At 42.6% G+C, this 17,791-nt stretch overlaps 1 protein-coding gene across 2 annotated transcripts in view; it reads left to right on the top strand.

Moving 5' to 3' along the window:
* The window catches only part of P2RY8 (P2Y receptor family member 8), a 135,126-nt gene that overhangs the window by 63,975 nt on the left and 53,360 nt on the right, over nucleotides 1-17,791 (top strand). For both annotated transcript variants that reach the window (XM_068269957.1, XM_068269958.1), the window contains exon 2: nucleotides 10,204-10,292. The gene's annotated coding sequence lies outside the window, so the exon portion shown is untranslated. The remainder of the gene's footprint in view (nucleotides 1-10,203; nucleotides 10,293-17,791) is intronic.

The following is a 17,791-nucleotide window of genomic DNA, read 5'->3' on the forward strand; positions in this document are numbered from 1 at the left end:
GTATGGCAAGGCAGAAACACTGCTTGGAGTTCTCATACCTGCACTGAGTTTTTTCCACTAGCGCGAATCCGCATACAGACAACGCATGCGGATTCCCATAAGCAATACAAGTGGATGGGACTGTTTCCACTTGTCAGTTTTCATTTGCGTTTTTCTGTGCAGGATTTTTCTGCACGGTAGACCCTGCAGAATTCGCCTGCGTCTGGAATGCAGGCGAATCGCAGACAATGTATTTAATAGGGAAATCGCATGCGTTTTTTGCATGCGTTTTTTCCTGCGATTTTGCATTGAAAGTAATGTAAATTGACACAGGCAGTGACATGGTTAAAATCGCATATACACTACCTATGCGAAATCGCATGCAAAATCGCGGCAAAAACGCATGCGGAATCGCATCCGCATGCGATTTTGTCAGCGGTGATATGCGGCGATTCCGCACCGCAATAGTGGAAACGAGCCCTCAGAGTTGCAGAAATCCTGGATGGAAATTTATTGTTATAACATTTGCATTTGAACAATATTTTTTTTGTTTTTTTATTTTTAGTTTACTTGGGAGGAAACAACTGAAAAGCTTTGTGCAAGGTGTAGTAATCACTAAGGTACTTCTACAGATCTGTCTGCAGTATAATAAATTGTGATCAGTTAACCTGGATAACGGGTAACTGACTTTAACCACATCACCACTGAGGGGTTTTAAGAGGAACTCCAGTGTAAATAATGTAATAAAAAAAGTGCTTTATTTTTTCAATAATTATGTATAAATGATTTAGTCAGTGTTTTCCCATTGTAAAATATTTTAAATCCCTGATTTATATTCTGACATTTATCACATGGTGAAATTTTTACTGCTGGCAAGTGATGTAGCTGCTGCTTGATGTTTTGGTAGTTGGAAATGCAACAGGGTTCACAGACAGGAAACTGCCAAGAGTACGTACTCAGAATTTCTTTGTAGGAGGGGTTTCACCAAAATATCAGCCATACAGCACCCCCTGATGGTCTGTTTGTGAAAAGGAATAGATTTCTCATGTAAAAGAGGGTATCAGCTACTGATTGGGATAAAGTTCAATTCTTGGTCGGAGTATCTCTTTAAAGCTCAACCCCTGCAATTTTTACTGCTTTATTATATAATCAGTATAAGGCTCTTTTTCAATTTACATTTCAATGTAAATTGAAATTAAAAAATAAAAAAACAAAAAAAGATACTTACCTATGGAGAGGGAACAGGAAGGCTCTATAGGCTCCTATAGAGCAGTGTTCCCCAGCCCTGTCCTCAGGGCCCACCAACAGTGCATGTTTTGTAAAAATTCACAGAGGTAGTTAATGAGCTCTGGTGAGACACTAATTACCCCACCTTGCTTGTGGTTTCCTGTAAAACATGTACTGTTGGTGGGCCTTGAGGACAGGGTTGGGGAACACTGCTGAGTATAGAGTCTTCCCGTTCCTCTCACAGTCCCCTCGTTCCAGCGCTGTCACCTTGCTCCAATCTGCTGCCAGGGAAGGCTTTGAGAGCCTTTGGGATCCCAAATGTTCCCGAAGATAGGTGGCTCCATACTCTGCATGCATGCACGTGCAAGAGAGCACGGTTATGCAGGTGCAGTACGGAGATGTCCGTCTTTGGGAGCACTCGGGCTTGCGTAGACTTCCAAAGCATCCTGCAGTAGGACAGAGCAGTGTTCAACCGATTGGTTGAATACTGCTAACGGGGGTGACAGCTCTGGAATGAGAGGACTGGGAGAGGAATGGGAGGGCTCTGTAGGACTTAGAGCCTATAGAGCATTCCTGTTCTCTCTCCATTGGTATCTTTTTTGTTTGTTTGTTTGTTTGTTTGTTTTTATTTCCACTTGACATTCACAGAATTTGCATAGTCAATGTTATTGCATTTGACTTGTGCTGTTGTGTTATTTTTTTGGGATGCGATTTTTCTGCAGTTAAAATTTGGCCACCATGTATGTTTTTTTTTTCTAGCAACTGACATGAGATTAACGTATCATGTAAGTCAATGGAAATACCGTAAAATCGCATTCATTATGTGAAAAGCGCATTCAATTTTGATGAAAATTACATCAGGCAAACTAAATTCATTGCTAGGCACGTAAAAATCACATTAAAAAAATCACATAAAAATGTGAACCAACAAAGGAAGATACAAAACCCAAAAAAACCCCACAGAATGGCAAGAACGAAAAAACGCAAGCAGAAATTGCAGGGATAAGTGGGAAGGCTTCCTAAGACTGGAATCGGTATTCATTCCTTCTTCAAATTGTGTATGAGGGAAAAAAATCTGAAATATCATTTTTGATATACCGTAACACTTATTATGATCAGACCATTGACTGAGCATTGATGAGCTGCAAAGATAATGGAGCCTATAGAGATCTTCTTATAATACTGCATTGAGTAATTCTAACCTTATCTAGATTAATTATAGCTGTAGTAGAGAGACTGTTGAGGCAGTTATCTAAGGCAACTTCCTGACATGATTTCACAATTCCTGTCTAACTGCTGGTTTCCTTTGTACACTGCAATCTTCAGGGAGGGGGCCAAAAACCGTTTGCTTACTTCTAACTGATTTTGTGACTATTTTTGCCACCGAGAAACAGAACATTTTCCAGTAAAGAAACGCTGACATTAGCAGATTGCAAGTGTGTTATTGTTAAAACGTAATACTGTGACAGAGGAAATCCAGGTAAAGTATAATTGTTTAAGGTTTGGTTAGTATGGGGAGGTAATGAAACCTGTCAGGTTTTATATTGGCTGTGTTCCCAGTGGGGAAGATTGCTACACACTTCCTAATCTAGAATTACAACAGAAGGTGATAGAAAATCTTACAACGGAAAGCAACTTGTCTCCATCAGAGATGTTCATTTAAACATCTGTGCATTCATGCATATTCTGTACACAGAAATAGGTTTTAGCAGGAAGACATAAAAGCACAGGTTTTTGGGGAACATCATCAAGATATCTTCCTTGTTGATTGGATCCTACCAATCGGGAAAGCATCTTGCCAATAATTGCTTGGCGTAGTAGCAATACCTTGCCCGAAGGCTATTGTGAGCACCTAAGCTCTAGGTGAGTGGCAGGGAACGTGGCACCCAAAAGGCTAAAGTCATATTTGGAGGTATTGCTGGGTACGTCTGCAAGAACCCACAGGTCCATTGAAGTAAATAGGGAAATGGTGGTGCTCACACATGCATATCATTTCCCCATACACACCGGCCATCGCTCAGGCCAGACGGTGGCTTGCCCAGTACCCACACATCTGTTACAATAATGTGTGGAGGATAGGCAGTGTGATGGCCAATGACGTCATTTGTGACAGCCCTGTGCAGGTGCATGCTAAGAGCAGTTTGCTTTTAAAGAAATATGGTTTTCAAAAGTGAGGAATTTTTGATCTTACTGATGTGGAGCTCTGCCTTCTGAGCATTACCTATCCATACAATTAAGACCTGCATCCCACTTGAGTGCTTTTTTGAGCGTTTAGGGAGCGCTTTCAATCGCTAGCGATTTCCCTAAACGCTCTGCCAATGTAAATGAAGGTAACAAATGCCACAGCAGCGATTGCGATTAGCAAAATCGCAATCGCAGGGCATGCAGAATTTTGGGAGCGTTTGCGCGTCAATGTAAAGTATTAAAGCGCTGGCAAATCGCTCATGAATTGCTACACATAGCGATTTGTGTGCGATTTTAACCACTTAATGACATGCTGACTTATAAAAACGTCCTGCTAGAGCCTCTTGATGGCTCCAGGGCGTTTTTATAAGTCAGACAGTGCTGCCGCAGTGCGCGTGCACGTGTGCATGTGCGCACTCCCGTGCGTGCACGTGCATTCCTGTGCACGTGCACGTGAAAATACTGGCAAAAAAACAACAACAAAAAATACACCTTTATTTCCAAATAATATATTGTCACCATACTTTGTACTAGGGACATAATTAAAATCTTGTGATAACCAGGACAAATAGGCAGATAAAATGTGTGGGTTTTATGTACAGTAGCAGTGTTTATATTAAAACCATAGGGGATGAAATTGGAGAAATAATGTATTGTTTGATTTTTCCTTGTATTTCCCTTTAAAATGCATAGAAAATAAAGTAATTACTGAAAACAAATATCAACCCCAAAAGCCAAATTATGGTGAAAAAAACAAGATATAGATCATTTCATTGTGATTAAGCTATTGGCAAATGAAAGGGATGTGCGCTGAAAGGTGAAAATCACTCTTGTCCGTTAGGGTAAAAACCGCCTTGGGGTGAAGTGATTAAATTACTGAAAACTGTAAAAAAAAATAAAATGAATTGAAAGGACCAATCAAAATTAAAATCGTTAATTGCAAATCGCAATTCGCTATCACAATCGCTGGCAAAAAGCTTACACTTGTTAAAATCACTACCAAAATCGCCGGAAAACGCTCATGAAATCACTTACAAAATGCTAACTAAAAACGCTAGCGATTGGCTTTTTCCAAAGACCAGGGGCTTATTCCCACTTTGTGCTAGAGAAGCTGGAGGTAACAATATACAGTCTACACACATGCTGGGATATACCTTGAGGAATGGTGTAGGGGAGGGATGAAGCAGGTCATTTTGGCGGACAGTGCTAATCGGCAAGCACCAAAGCTGGGCGCCACTATTGCACTAGTTGCTACTACTCGGAGGGGGAATAGTATTTAACGTCGCTAGGAATTTGAGCGGCAGCAGGGTGAGCCGTCATTTAGCTCAACCTGCACCGAGCTCATCTGGGGTGTTATAATACATCCGTGGGGAGGGAGAAGGGGGTTAAGATGAAATCTGGCAGCACTCTTTATTAATAGCAGGGCCTGAGATGTTTGCCGCTTCCAACCTGAAAAGGTAAACAATGGCCTTTTCATCACTTCCAATTTATAATACAGTATTTTACTGTAAGATATGAACAAAATAAAATACTTCCCTTTTTTCTTATTTTGTTAAATGATTGGAATAATAGTAACAATTTTAAATACTGAATTTATTGTTGGTGTTTATTCAAATGTTCCTATCAATTTCCTGCTGTCAAAAGAGTAAATGGTTGGCATGCCAATCATAAGTAAACTGGCCTTATTGCTGATGGACAATAATGCCAAAGCTCGATGTGCACACATGGGTGTCTACTTGATCAATTTCCTGCTGTCCACACCATGCACTGACAGGAAGTGTCAATGGAAAATTCTAAAGCCTGCTGATGAGGCTTTTGAAGTTTTCTAGTAGCAGGTTGCCACAGAGACAAACAGCAGCTGACAAGGATACAAGAAGAGAATAAAAGAAGAAGCATAAAATAACCTGAAGAAGAAAGAAGTATAAAGAAGAAAAATTAATTTACAGACAAAAATAGACAAGTACAAATGGCAAAAGAAAATATTTGTTCTAAAATAATTTATTTTGCTTTTATGTTAGACTATATTTAACACTTTATTCGAAACTAGTTCCAAAGCCCGTTTAACAATGGGGGCTAGGGAAAGTGCCCTCTTTGCATGCATGGCTGTAACTACCAACAGGGGCTCATGGCTGCGACCCCCACCCACGTATGGTGCCCATCACGACTGCTGGTCAAAGCCCGCCCCAAGGCCGCATTGCGCTCATGCAGGCACCACTGACATGGACACAGTGGACGCAGCGACACAGGCAAATTATTATATAGGATAGGTACGTTTTAAAAATGACTCTTTACCAAATTACCAATTACCCAATTAATGTGTGGCTCAGCTTATTATTGAATACAACTCCCAGATTCCATTATTCCCATCCAAGGATTTCCTGTCAATATATTGGGATATTTGCACAATAAACTAGCAGCTTGCTGCAAGAAATTCAGGTGGAGTCCCAGATCTTTGCTTTCTTGATTGGACTGTGACCCTCAGGTCAGGGCTTTTTGGTTTTGAAGCTAAAAATACACATGAGATAAAAGTACAGACATTCATCTACAGATCAGATCCACTAAGATTTGGTCTGTTATCTTTCATTTTCCAAAGACTTTTATCTTATGTGTGTACTTAGCTTAACTACCCGGTATACATACAGTATAAGCGGTTGAGGAAACAGGGTCTACTGCTGAACTTCACTAGCTACCTTCACCTCCTCTAGAAGAAATCAGGGATGACCTCCTTGTTCATAACCCTTTTTTATTATAAGGCTGAACAATTATAAAGCTTAAAAAAAAATCAAAAATAATAATGTATACACTTGTAATAATACTATACTATGTATACATTATACGGATAATTTTCATTTTTATGAGCGTATGTATTGGTACACCGCTCAGTCAGTTGGGCGCAAAGTGAGCTGAAATACTGGGTGGCGTTAAATACTATCCCCCCTGTGAATCAGAGCAACTCAGAGAGAGAAGCAAATCAGGGTCTGGCTATCGCTGGCACCCGAATTACATTTAAAATCCCGCTGCACAGCCATAGACGTTTAACATTACATCAATGGCGGCGCCAAGGTCAAGCGCAGCGCGAGGAAGAGCACATGCCAAAGTGCCCTGTTTCATTTTCATGACAATACAGGGATTAAAACAAGTAATTGAAATACATCCCTGCACACTGTGCACCCTGCACACTGTTTTGTAGCGTAGGTAGGGAATGGAAATTCTCTAAACATTTTGCTGCTGTCTGTGTTACGGCTGGAGTAATGCGTTCACCTCCTATCCCAATGTCTAGGCAAATGACCCGTTACTGGGATTCTAAAACCAGAAACAAAATGATAATGGAGAGGACATCAGATGCCTTTGTTCCATTTATAACTGCAGGTGTTTTTGTTTGGTATTGTGTTATGTGGATGGGTGTTGAAAGTAAACAAGGCCTAGTCATAATAAATAGGAATACGATGACATTGCACCTTATAGAAAAAGAACACAGATACCATAGGAGCTTAATGGTGCAGTAAAAAAATAAAGGACAATTAATATAAAAGTTGGAATGTTACTCACAAACATGGGCGGAGCTACACTGGGGCACGCTGGGGCAGTGCCCCCCATTCAGTAACAAACAGTTAACTGTTGCCAGGTTCCCACAGCGTACAGTGACCAGGATAAAATCTGTAAAATATTCTCTATGTCAGCCTGAGTCTATGTAGGCATTAAGTCATTAAGTCTTATCTATTTTTCATAAATACCTCATAATCCTTGCAAGATCCCTTGTAATCAATGTATCTGGATGATATTTATTTTGCAAAAAATATATCTCTAGTCAGTCAACAGGAAGAGAGTCTGAAGAAGACTTACAAGCTGAAAGCTTACTGTTTTTCTTTTAAATTAGCCAATAAACTAGAGCTTGTATTTTACAGACAGGCAGTTTTGAATCAGGACTCCTGAACTAGTTAACCTTAATTTTATAACCTGAGTTAAGAAAAAAATATCTAAAGCTCACCATAAAAAAAAAAATCGATTTTGATCACCCAGATGGGCCCCACGAAGCAGCGATTGTGCCCCATTGGTGCCCCCCCCCAAAAAATTTGAAGCTGGCACCACCACTGCTCACAAAGAAAGGTTGCTTATGGCATAAAGAAAACCTCATCTCCACAAGGGTAACCAGGATACTCTTTTTGCTGGTCGCTCCCTTTGGAAAAAAAGTGTATTTTCCACCCACCGTGTGAACGGTATTAAAGGGCAAAGCAGATCCCCTTTACCCGCAAGAGTCCAAAAAGTCCAAAAAAGTATGAAACTATTTAAAATGAATAAATGTATATTTTTTTGCTGCCCCTTTTCCCCATTGTAAAAGCAAAGTCATGTTGAATCATATAAAAATCATAGTAGCTCTGGATTTGAATTTTTGATGATCAAAACTTTTTTTGTGTACATTCAGCCATGTATCTATAGAGACTTAAAGAGGAACTGTGGTCAAAATAACTTAATGAATAAACTGCTTTTTTTTCTACAATATTAATTTATACATTATTTAGTCAGTGTTTGCCAATTATACAATCTTACCTCTCCCTGAATTACTTTCTGAAAAGTATCACAGGCAGCAACATTTTTAGTACTGGCAGGTAATCTCTGTGGAATGTCTGTTTACTGAGATTTCTAAAGCCAGTAGAAAAGATATATGGTCTCCCGGAATCCCAGAATGATTGGGGGTGGAGGGGTGGGGGGTATTCTGCATAATAAACAGCCTTGGCTTTACTTCACATAAAGGGCTGGGCTACATACCAATATACAGCAATATGTCGGGCTATGGGAAGCGTTTCTGATGCTCAAACCAGGATATTTAACGTAAAAGTAGCGATGATCGTAATCTGCTAATCACGATTATGCAAAATTTCATGTAAACGTTCACAATTACGACCATGTGTAATTACGATTTGGAAATTCAATTGAATTTGTGTAACACATTTATAATTTTGTGTAATTTTTGCGTATTTATTTCTGTAATTTTGTGCCAAATTTTAGCAAGTAAACCAAAGCCCTCATACATGCTGTCGTGAGTTATTCCCGCTATTCTTTCTAATATAACATTTTCTAACAACCAATTAGGGTGACAATAGCATGTATGGAGGCTTTGCTACTAAGCGCTAAAGTAGGTAAGAAATATCACAAACATTATGCAAAATTGCGAGATTAGGGTTTCTGATTACGGGTAATAACAAATTAACCACTTGCCGACCGCGCACTCATACCGCGCGTCGGCAAAGTGGCAGCTGCAGGACCGGCGACGCAGTACTGCAGGCTAATTAATCAGGAAGCAGCCGCTCGCGCGAGCGGCTGCTTCCTGTCAATTCACGGCGGGGGGCTCCGTGAATAGCCTGCGGGCCGCCGATCGCGGCTCGCAGGCTAAATGTAAACACAAGCGGAAATAATCTGCTTTGTTTACATTGTAAGGCAGATCGGCGATCCCCGGCCAATCAGCGGCCGGGGATCTACGCCATGTGACAGGGGACGTCCTGTCACTGGCTGCACAGGACGGATAGCGTCCTGTGCAGCCCCGATCCCCAGAGGAGACAGATAGGAGAGGGAGGGGGAGAATGTCGCCGCGGAGGGGGGCTTTGAGGTGCCCCCCCCCCCCCGCAACATGCCTGCAGGCAGGAGCGATCAGACCCCCCCCCTGCACATCATCCCCATAGGGGGGAAAAAAGGGGGGCAATCTGATCTCTCTGCCTGCTACCTGATCTGTGCTGGGGGCTGCAGAGCCCACCCAGCACAGATCACTAAAAACAGCGCTGGTCCTTAAGGGGGGGGGGGGGGTAAAGGGTGGGTCATCAAGTGGTTAATTACTATTTTTACGGAAATTTTGCATTATGATTCTGCATCTTAATTGGGAATTACGAGGCAAAAATGCGATTTTGCAAAAACTCGCGCTCATGTCTATGTAAAAGTGGGCATCCTGAATAATTTACTGCATTCTACTTTACAGTGCTGCCCATAATTATTCACACCCCCAGGCAAATTTTGACTTAAAGTTACTTTTATTCAACCAGCAAGTCATTTTTTGATGGGAAATGACATAGGTGTCTCCTAAAAGAAATAAGACGATGTACAAGAGGCATTATTGTGGGGAAAAAAACATGTATCTGTTTTAATTTACAGTAAATTTAAAGTGGTCTAACACCCAGCATTTCAACTTTGCTTTAAAAGATTGCTTACAGCTTATAAACTATTATGCCAGATTTTTTTTTTAGCAGAAATTCACTGAATGGATTAAACATGACATTTTAGTGCTGCATTTAGCTAGAAATTCTCCTCCGTGCTTGCTTGTTTAGTTACAAATGTATCTATCTACAATGTAACAAACAAACACTGCTCTGAGAGAACAAAGAGGGCTTCCCCGGCAGGCTTTTCAAAGGTCTATTTGTATTCCAAATAAAGATACATTTTGTAACTAAAGATAAGAACGGATGCGGATTCCTAGTTAAATCCAACACTAAAATGTCATGTTTAACCCATTCAGTGAATTTCTGCTTAAAAAAAAATCTGGCATAATAGTTTGTAAGCTGTAAGCAATCTTTTAAAGCAAAGTTGTAATGCTGGGTGTTAAACCGCTTTAATTATGGGCAGCACTGTATGTTGTTATGGTTCCTCTTTAGGAGCATAGCACTTTTCTGTCAGCAGATTGTTGTCAGTTACTCACCACCTACTTCCTGCCGCCTGTGAATATCAGTCTGCCTCCTCACAAACAGAACAGGTGGTTTGTACTGTAATGCATGCATGCTGAGTGATGTAGATTACAATTTATTGTTGTTCTTTCTTTTGGTGTCACAGGGTCACACCAGATTGACCTGCTCACCAGTTGAATCCTGTGAGAAGAGGAAATGAGCTGTGGTACAGCTTGTCAAGCACCTTTGAAACAGGTACTCTGTCCATAATTTTACTTCTATACAGTATACGGAGTGTATTAATTTACCAACGTGATTGCTATTAGAGTTCACTTTGTGCAGTTTGAGCTGGTTTTTAAATCTACATTTCAGATCATATGACGGAGCTTGGGAAAAGCAATATTACTTTCAAAGGGATAAAAAGGTACTTTTGTTTTGGTTAAAACAACAATGGGGTTTGGCTCTTCTGACAAGTAACCTTTTTTTTCGTGTCAAGTTTGCTTTTAGCAACAGTTTAAAGCAAGCCTGTGTAAAAATTTAAAGAAAAAGACAAATACTTACCCCCTAGAGGAAAGCCCCTGGATCCTTCAAAGGCTTCCACCATCCCCCTCCACCTCACCGTTCCTTCTGAAGCTCATGGGCAACGGCCAGACTCCCGTACATGTACAAGCATGGATTCAGTATGCAGCCATAGGATGGCTCCCATCTGTCAAGTAGCATGGATCTCAGGCTCAGTGGAAAAAGCTGAACCATTCGGCTCAGTGCTACTGTGCAAGAATAAGCCATTTGCACCTGCACAGTGCGTCCATATTCCATTGGCAAGGGGTTGTTGAAGTGCTTTGGGGGGCAAGGTGTAAGCCTCTGGAGGTTCCAGAGACTTCCCTCTACTGAGGTAAGTACCCAAACCGTGCACTTTTTTTCCCTTCAGGAACACTTTAGGATGAGTGTGTGCCCAGTCAGAACTCTCGTTATTGCAGTACTTGAGTCCTAGTATTGAATCCTGGGCAGGAATACTGTCTGCATGGAAGCAGGAGATTTGGGCGCATGAGACAAGTGGACAAAAAGGGCGCCCCATTCACTCCCATTATAAATATCGTTTAGTGGGCGCCGAACAGGGGAAAAAAGGCGCCGGAGATAATTAACGTTTTATAAACGGCGCCCGGAGATTTTTAAGGTTTTATAACTGTGCTTGTGATGATTTAACTTTACAAAATGAGCCCGTGACGAATAACGTTTATAAAGATACTAAATCACTATTTGTAAAAGATTTCTAAAACATTATTACCCACCCCAAAAAATTATTTACATTTTTTTATTAAAATTTTGTATTTATTAATGTTTGTAAAACATTATTATTCATAGGGGGTCTTAGGTTTAGGCACCACCAGGGGGGTCTTAGGTTTAGGCACCACCAGGGGGGTCTTAGGTTTAGGCACCACCAGGGGGGTCTTAGGTTTAGGCACCACCAGGGGGTCTAGGGGTTAGGGATAGGTACAGGGAGGTCTTTGGGGTGGTTAGTTTTAGGCACCACCAGGGGGGTCTTAGGTTTAGGCACCACCAGGGGGGGTCTTAGGTTTAGGCACCACCAGGGGGTCTAGGGGTTAGGGATAGGTACAGGGACGGTTTTTAACAAACGTAATTATAAGTTTCACTTTAGAAACAGGGAAGATTAACGTTTTAAAAATTGCCGATTTCATACACATTATTTAATGATTTATAAATTCTTAAAACACTATTTGTAAACGAAATTCTACACAATATTTTTATAAACGATAATACTGCTTATCGTTTACACCACGCGCCCTTTTTTCCCGACGCCCTTTTTTGATGTACGCGTCTGCATACCTCACTCAGTATGTTATGGTAAGATGTCTTTGAATCCATACCTAGTTCTCTTACAGAGGTTCCTCCTAAAGCTGGTAACCGGCATGATATGGAAAAACGGTCTATATCACATATTCAAGTGACTTCTACAGTATATACTTGACTTCCTAAAACCACCACTTCAACATTACTTCTGTACCACCCATTGCAAACATCCCATAATGTAGGCACTCTATTATGTTACTACAGCACGTGCAGTGGGATATTCCATGAGGCATTCACATCAGACGGCCAAGCAGCATGTCTTGGCTTATCCCACTCATCTCTGCTGAAGCCAGAGAGTGGGCCTTTGTTTACACACTTACAAATAAAACATCAGTATAACCAGGCTCATCCAATCTCAGCTGTGTAGAAGTATACTATGGCTTTTGCTATATATATACAGTGACTGTACCCAGAAACCTGCTATGTCCCATCTGTTGACTCCCTAACACTTGAAGTCTTTTAATGGCATGGGTTTCCACTGGTCACCAGATGGAGGCTCCCTGCAGCTTAGCATGTGCATTGGGCAATACAATTTTCTCACACCATTTCCAGTATTGCCTTAGCATTAAGTCAATCAGTTTCCGTCTTAATTTTGGTCCACACCACCTGTTCCATGTAATTCAGTGTGTTCTACCTTCCTGGTTTATATTGTATTTTAACTTAGGCTTCACTTATAGCTTTATCGCTCACTCTACCTTTGTCCTCAGTTGTGTACTCCTATTTTTATTGCCTGAGGAAGCGGGCCTACGCCTGCGAAACGTGTTGCAGCCTTTATTTGGAGTGTACCAATAAAAATCGTTTTTAAAGAAACAGACAGTTTTCCAGTGTCTGCTTATAGGAGGTAAGCCCACCACTACATCCCAAGCACTTTTTAAACGTTTTAGTATTGTGATTTTATCCTTTTTGCGCCTCTGTTTTTTCTATATTGCACAATAATCCACCCTTGGTGTAGGGGATTTCCCCTTTTTTCTGATCTACAGAGAGTGACTTCTTAATCCTGAGTGGGGACAGGACAATCTCCTCACCTGCCTATACAGGGGTTGCTTGGCGGTAACCCTGGTTTGTGAGTATATCTATGGTACTCTCTTCATTTATCCAACCTCTACAATAACTACTACACTATATTGGGCTCTCGGTCTCTCATTTTCTTAGTTCACTTATAGCTTGTATGTAAACTGCTGAAAAAAAGTTAAAGGAAAACTTTTTAATCGGTATTAAAGATGACCTAGCTTGTAATCCTAAAAAAAACTTAATTGTAAATCTCTTTTAAAGTTCTACTAAAATCGGGGAGTGCCAGGGACAGTAACTTACCCACTCACCCATAAATCACTCTTTTGAGACTTTGCCTCCACATGAGAAAAAACGCCATGGCATTTTTTTTTCAAAATGTTGCTAAAGCTCTTTGGCCACCCCATCTGAATAGCCTCAACCCACACCAAGCTTAGCCGCCGCAGCATCCTAATAGGTGGCTGCCAAACTGGGGGCCGGCTACAGCAACACAGGTGGGGGTAGCCACAAAGCTTCTGAAACACTTTGGTCAAAACTGGCCATGGTGGATGTGCTGATAGCGGTGGACTTACTGCCCCTGGCACCCAGCGATTCTAGAAGAGCTTTAAATGTATGTCCAGTTTTCACTAAGGAGATATGCAGCACATCCCTGCGTTCACATTTTCTTGTGGGGAAAAAGAATGGGCAGTTAGCAGCAAAAAATCGAAGGAGGCCAATTAACTTACTAGTATTTGAGAGGAAACCAAAGTGCCCAGAGGAAATCTACACAAACACAGGAAGGACATAGAAACTCTATGTAGATATTATCTTGGTCCAGATTTAGGGCTGCAAAGAGAAAGTGACAAAATATATGCTGCCAACCTCTGTTATTATCTGTCCTGATGCCTGTTTGTGTTGCCTTTTTTTTACTTCACTGTAGTTTGCTGTGCTGTATTTCACTGTGTCAGTAATTAAACATCCTACTTATTTTGGTGTCTCTTTATTATGTTGCTAGGTTGGTCTCAGCTTGTGCAGCAGGGTAAACCATTATTTCACCCTCTGTATGGGGTTTGTTTGGCACAGAAAAGAAAACTGTAGGATGAACTGACTTGAAATCAGTGGCGTAGCTAAGGAGCTGTGGGCCCTGATGCAAGTTTTACATTGGGCCCCCCCCCCCAAGCACTCTATACATAACAATTGATACAGTGCACCAAAATCTGACAATGGCAACTACAGTGTCAAGAAGGATGGGGAACAATTTGTTAATGATTACCACTATTTAAAGCAGGGGTCTCAAACTCAATTTACCTGGGGGGCTGCAGGAGACAAAGTCAGGATGAGGCTGGGCAGCATAAGGAATTTCACAATCGCTGCGCATCTCCGCCTCTGCCCGCCCCTCCCACTCTTCCTTCACAGAGAGGGGCGGGGAGAGGCGGCGATTGACATCAGGAGGGGCAGAGCTGAAGCTGAAAGCTCTGCCCCTTCCAGGAAATGACGGCGGATTGCCCCCCGGGCGATTTGGGGGCTCTGCAGCCCTTGTTTAGCGGCGGGGATGCGGCGGATTACTTGGGAGGACTGTGTGAGGAAACGCGGAAAAGCCGCCGCGTGTACCAACGACAGGACGGCTGAAACCGCGTCCAGCACAGTGGCTGGCATGCGGAGACGTGCGCCTGGCACCACGAGAGAACGCGGAAAGGCCGCCGCGGGTACTGACAGCAGGGCGGCTGTTTCCGCGTCCAACGCGGCGGTTTGTACGCGGCGGCGTGCGGGTGGTGTGGCTGGTTCTGTTAGTTCACATGGGCAGATGGAGAGCTACGCGCGCGCGGCCCAGATGTCAGGACCTTTATACCAACAGGGGAAGTGTCAGCTGATCAGGAGGATCAGCTGATTCCTGCTGGACTCATGATTGGCTGAGTGGCTTGGGCGGGGCGGCAGACTCCAGCAGCTATTTATACAGTTTGCTTGCCAGTTGCTGGTTGTCTGCCATTGCAAACACTTAGGTGGAAGCATTCAGACCATAGTCAGATCCCACAGTGTGTTAGAACCAGGACGGACCTGGGAATTCACACTGAGCTAGAATACTCTTGCATGTTAAGGTTATGTTATGCTTTAGACCAGTTCCAGGGTGTTGTGACTACGGACCTCACACCCAAGACTAGGATACTGTGTCAGTTCTATGTTATGCTTTAGACCAGTTCCAGGGTGTTGTGACTATGGACCTCCCACCCAAGACTAGGATACTGTGTCAGTTCTATGTTATGCTTTAGACAAGTTCCAGGGTGTTGTGACTACGGACCTCACACCCAAGACTAGGATACTGTGTCAGTTCTGTGTTATACTTCAGACTAGTTCCAGGGTGTCGAGACTACGGACCTCACACCAGACCTGGGAACTGTATTATCATTTGTGTTATGCTCCAGACTAGTTCCAGGGCGTAGAGACCAAGGACCTCACGCCTAAGACTAGGGAACTGTATTATCATGTGTGTTATACTTCAGACTAGTTCCAGGGTGTCGAGACTACGGCCCTCACACCAGACTAGGGAACTGTATTATCATTGTGTTATGCATTAGACTAGTTCCAGGGTGTAGAGACCAAGGACCTCACACCAGGACTAGGCATTGTTTGATATCTGTTATTACCTTGGGAACTATCTCTCTCCCTTAAGAGATAGTCTCCCGACCTGCTAGTGACATCCACCCTTCAGGTGTCACTCCTGCGCAGGTTCCTCCTACCTTCAGCCTGACTCCACCCCTTGGAGAATCTCAGGCTGTTGGAAGGTTCCTGTGTCAGCATAAGCAGTATTCCAGGCTGCTTCTTATCACCTGCTCAGCAGGTGCCTTACTCAAAGTATTACTGTTACACCAAACACTCATATACCTATAGGTGTCCAGAGGCTAGACATACCTGGATTATTAGTGATTCTGCAGATCATTCATAATCCGGTGTATATCTGCATTATTGGTGAGTCTGCAGCCCACCAATAATCAGATTCTCTCTGTGTGCTGACACCGATCGTTACAGACTGAAGTGAACTATAAGGAAGCTTTTGCCGGTGGGGGCCACAAAATTTTGTATCGAGGGCCGCAAATGGCCCGCGGGCCGTGAGTTTGAGACCCCTGATTTAAAGCATCTATAGAAGTGATTATTATGATCACAGGACCAAGAGAGAGCTAATACTGTAGTTGAGGGAGGGCCCTTCAGGGCCCCTCTGGCCCAAGGGCCCCGATGCGGTCGCTACCTCTGCACCCCCTGCTTGAAACATGCATAATACCATTCTTTTGTGCAAAAATATTTTAAGCCCGCAGGTCAGCCTGAGTCCATTTTTTTCAGAGAGACATACCTAACTACGATCACTGAAAGAATAGGCTCACAAGATTTGCCTTGTTTCATTATACTTTATTAGAGACTTTCTGTTAGCAATATATCAAATGTTGTTTTTATCATTATTTGATATGTACAGGTAGTCCCCAGGTTACATAGATCCCAAGTTACAAACAAACTGCCAATACAAAGGGCACACCCACCACAATGATGTCACTATCACTTTCAAGAAGACTGAAAGCTTCTCGGAGCTGCGTGGGACATTTTAGGTGGTGAATAAACGGCACAGTGTGGCAGAGTGGAGGCACAACGAGACAGAGGGGGACATTAGAGACGCAGGGTGGCACAGTAGAAGCAGGGGGGGACAGAGATGGACACTGGGGGCACAATGTACCACCTTACATACAAATTCAAATTAGAGTAAACATGTAGCCTGGAAACAAAAAGGCAGATACTTACTGTTGAAGAGGGAACCCTCTGGATGTTCTAGGCTTCCCTGATCTTCCACATCCCTTCCACAGCCGGTAGGGACCCACTTCATTGCGGCACTGCTTCCCTCTTTGCACGATTGCAGCCGCACTGGTGGTGAAATTCCTATCCTGTATATCTCTCTTAAATTGGTATTAACTATTAATTACATTTCATTTCAAGTCTGCCTGTGAAAATTGCCGTCAGGCATGTGTTGACAGTATTCTTCTGATAACAATCAGTGCATTTATTAGTAAAAACCAACGCTGCCAGATCTTTCACTAGGAAACAATATATAGGAAGTGAGACTGTGGGTCTGCTTCACATGAGCACTGGGGCAGATTCTCTTCCTTATCCACTTTTTCCACTTGCCGTGATTGTGCCACGAACCGTCAGGAACGAAATGTGATTGCAACGAAAATCGTGCAGGCATACGATTGCATTTGTGAAAAAAACTGGGCAAAAATGAATCATGCCGATGGAAAACGTGCACTACGATTTATATGTTAATTGCTGTGCTTTTGCAATCAGCTAAATGCTAACGATCCTCTTTCTTGAGTGGATTGCAGCAAGTGGAAAAGCAGCTGTCAGTAAAATGTAAGTGCACAGACACATACATTTTATCAGCATTTACACAAAGTACCACCATCACCCAAAGGGGACTGCTTCTATCTATCCTCTCACCCCTGTGTATTCATGTGCAGAACGAGAGCCAAAAGCAGAAGCTGTCACTCACTAATCCAGCGCTGGGCGCAGCGTCCTCTCTTCTCCCTCACTCACCCGATCTGCTTGCATTATCATAGCTCCGGCTCCCGTCCGGATGTCATGTGCAGTGGTGGCACTACACTGGGGCATACTGGGGCACTGCCCCCCCCCTTGGAATCATTGTACCCCGTAAGTGCCCCCCCAAGTAGCATATCGTTAACTGATCCCATGCTCCAGCAGTGTACACTGAACAGGATTGGGTCTGTAAACAACTCTCCATATCAGAGTCTATGATGTAGATGCTAAGTAAACCAAGGGTCTTATCTATTTGCCATAAATAGCTCACAATCCTTAAGATCCCTTGTAATTAATTCCTATCATTGCTGAACTAATTATCCTTA

This window comes from Hyperolius riggenbachi, chromosome 2 (assembly GCF_040937935.1).
Source record: "Hyperolius riggenbachi isolate aHypRig1 chromosome 2, aHypRig1.pri, whole genome shotgun sequence".
NCBI lineage: Eukaryota > Metazoa > Chordata > Amphibia > Anura > Hyperoliidae > Hyperolius > Hyperolius riggenbachi.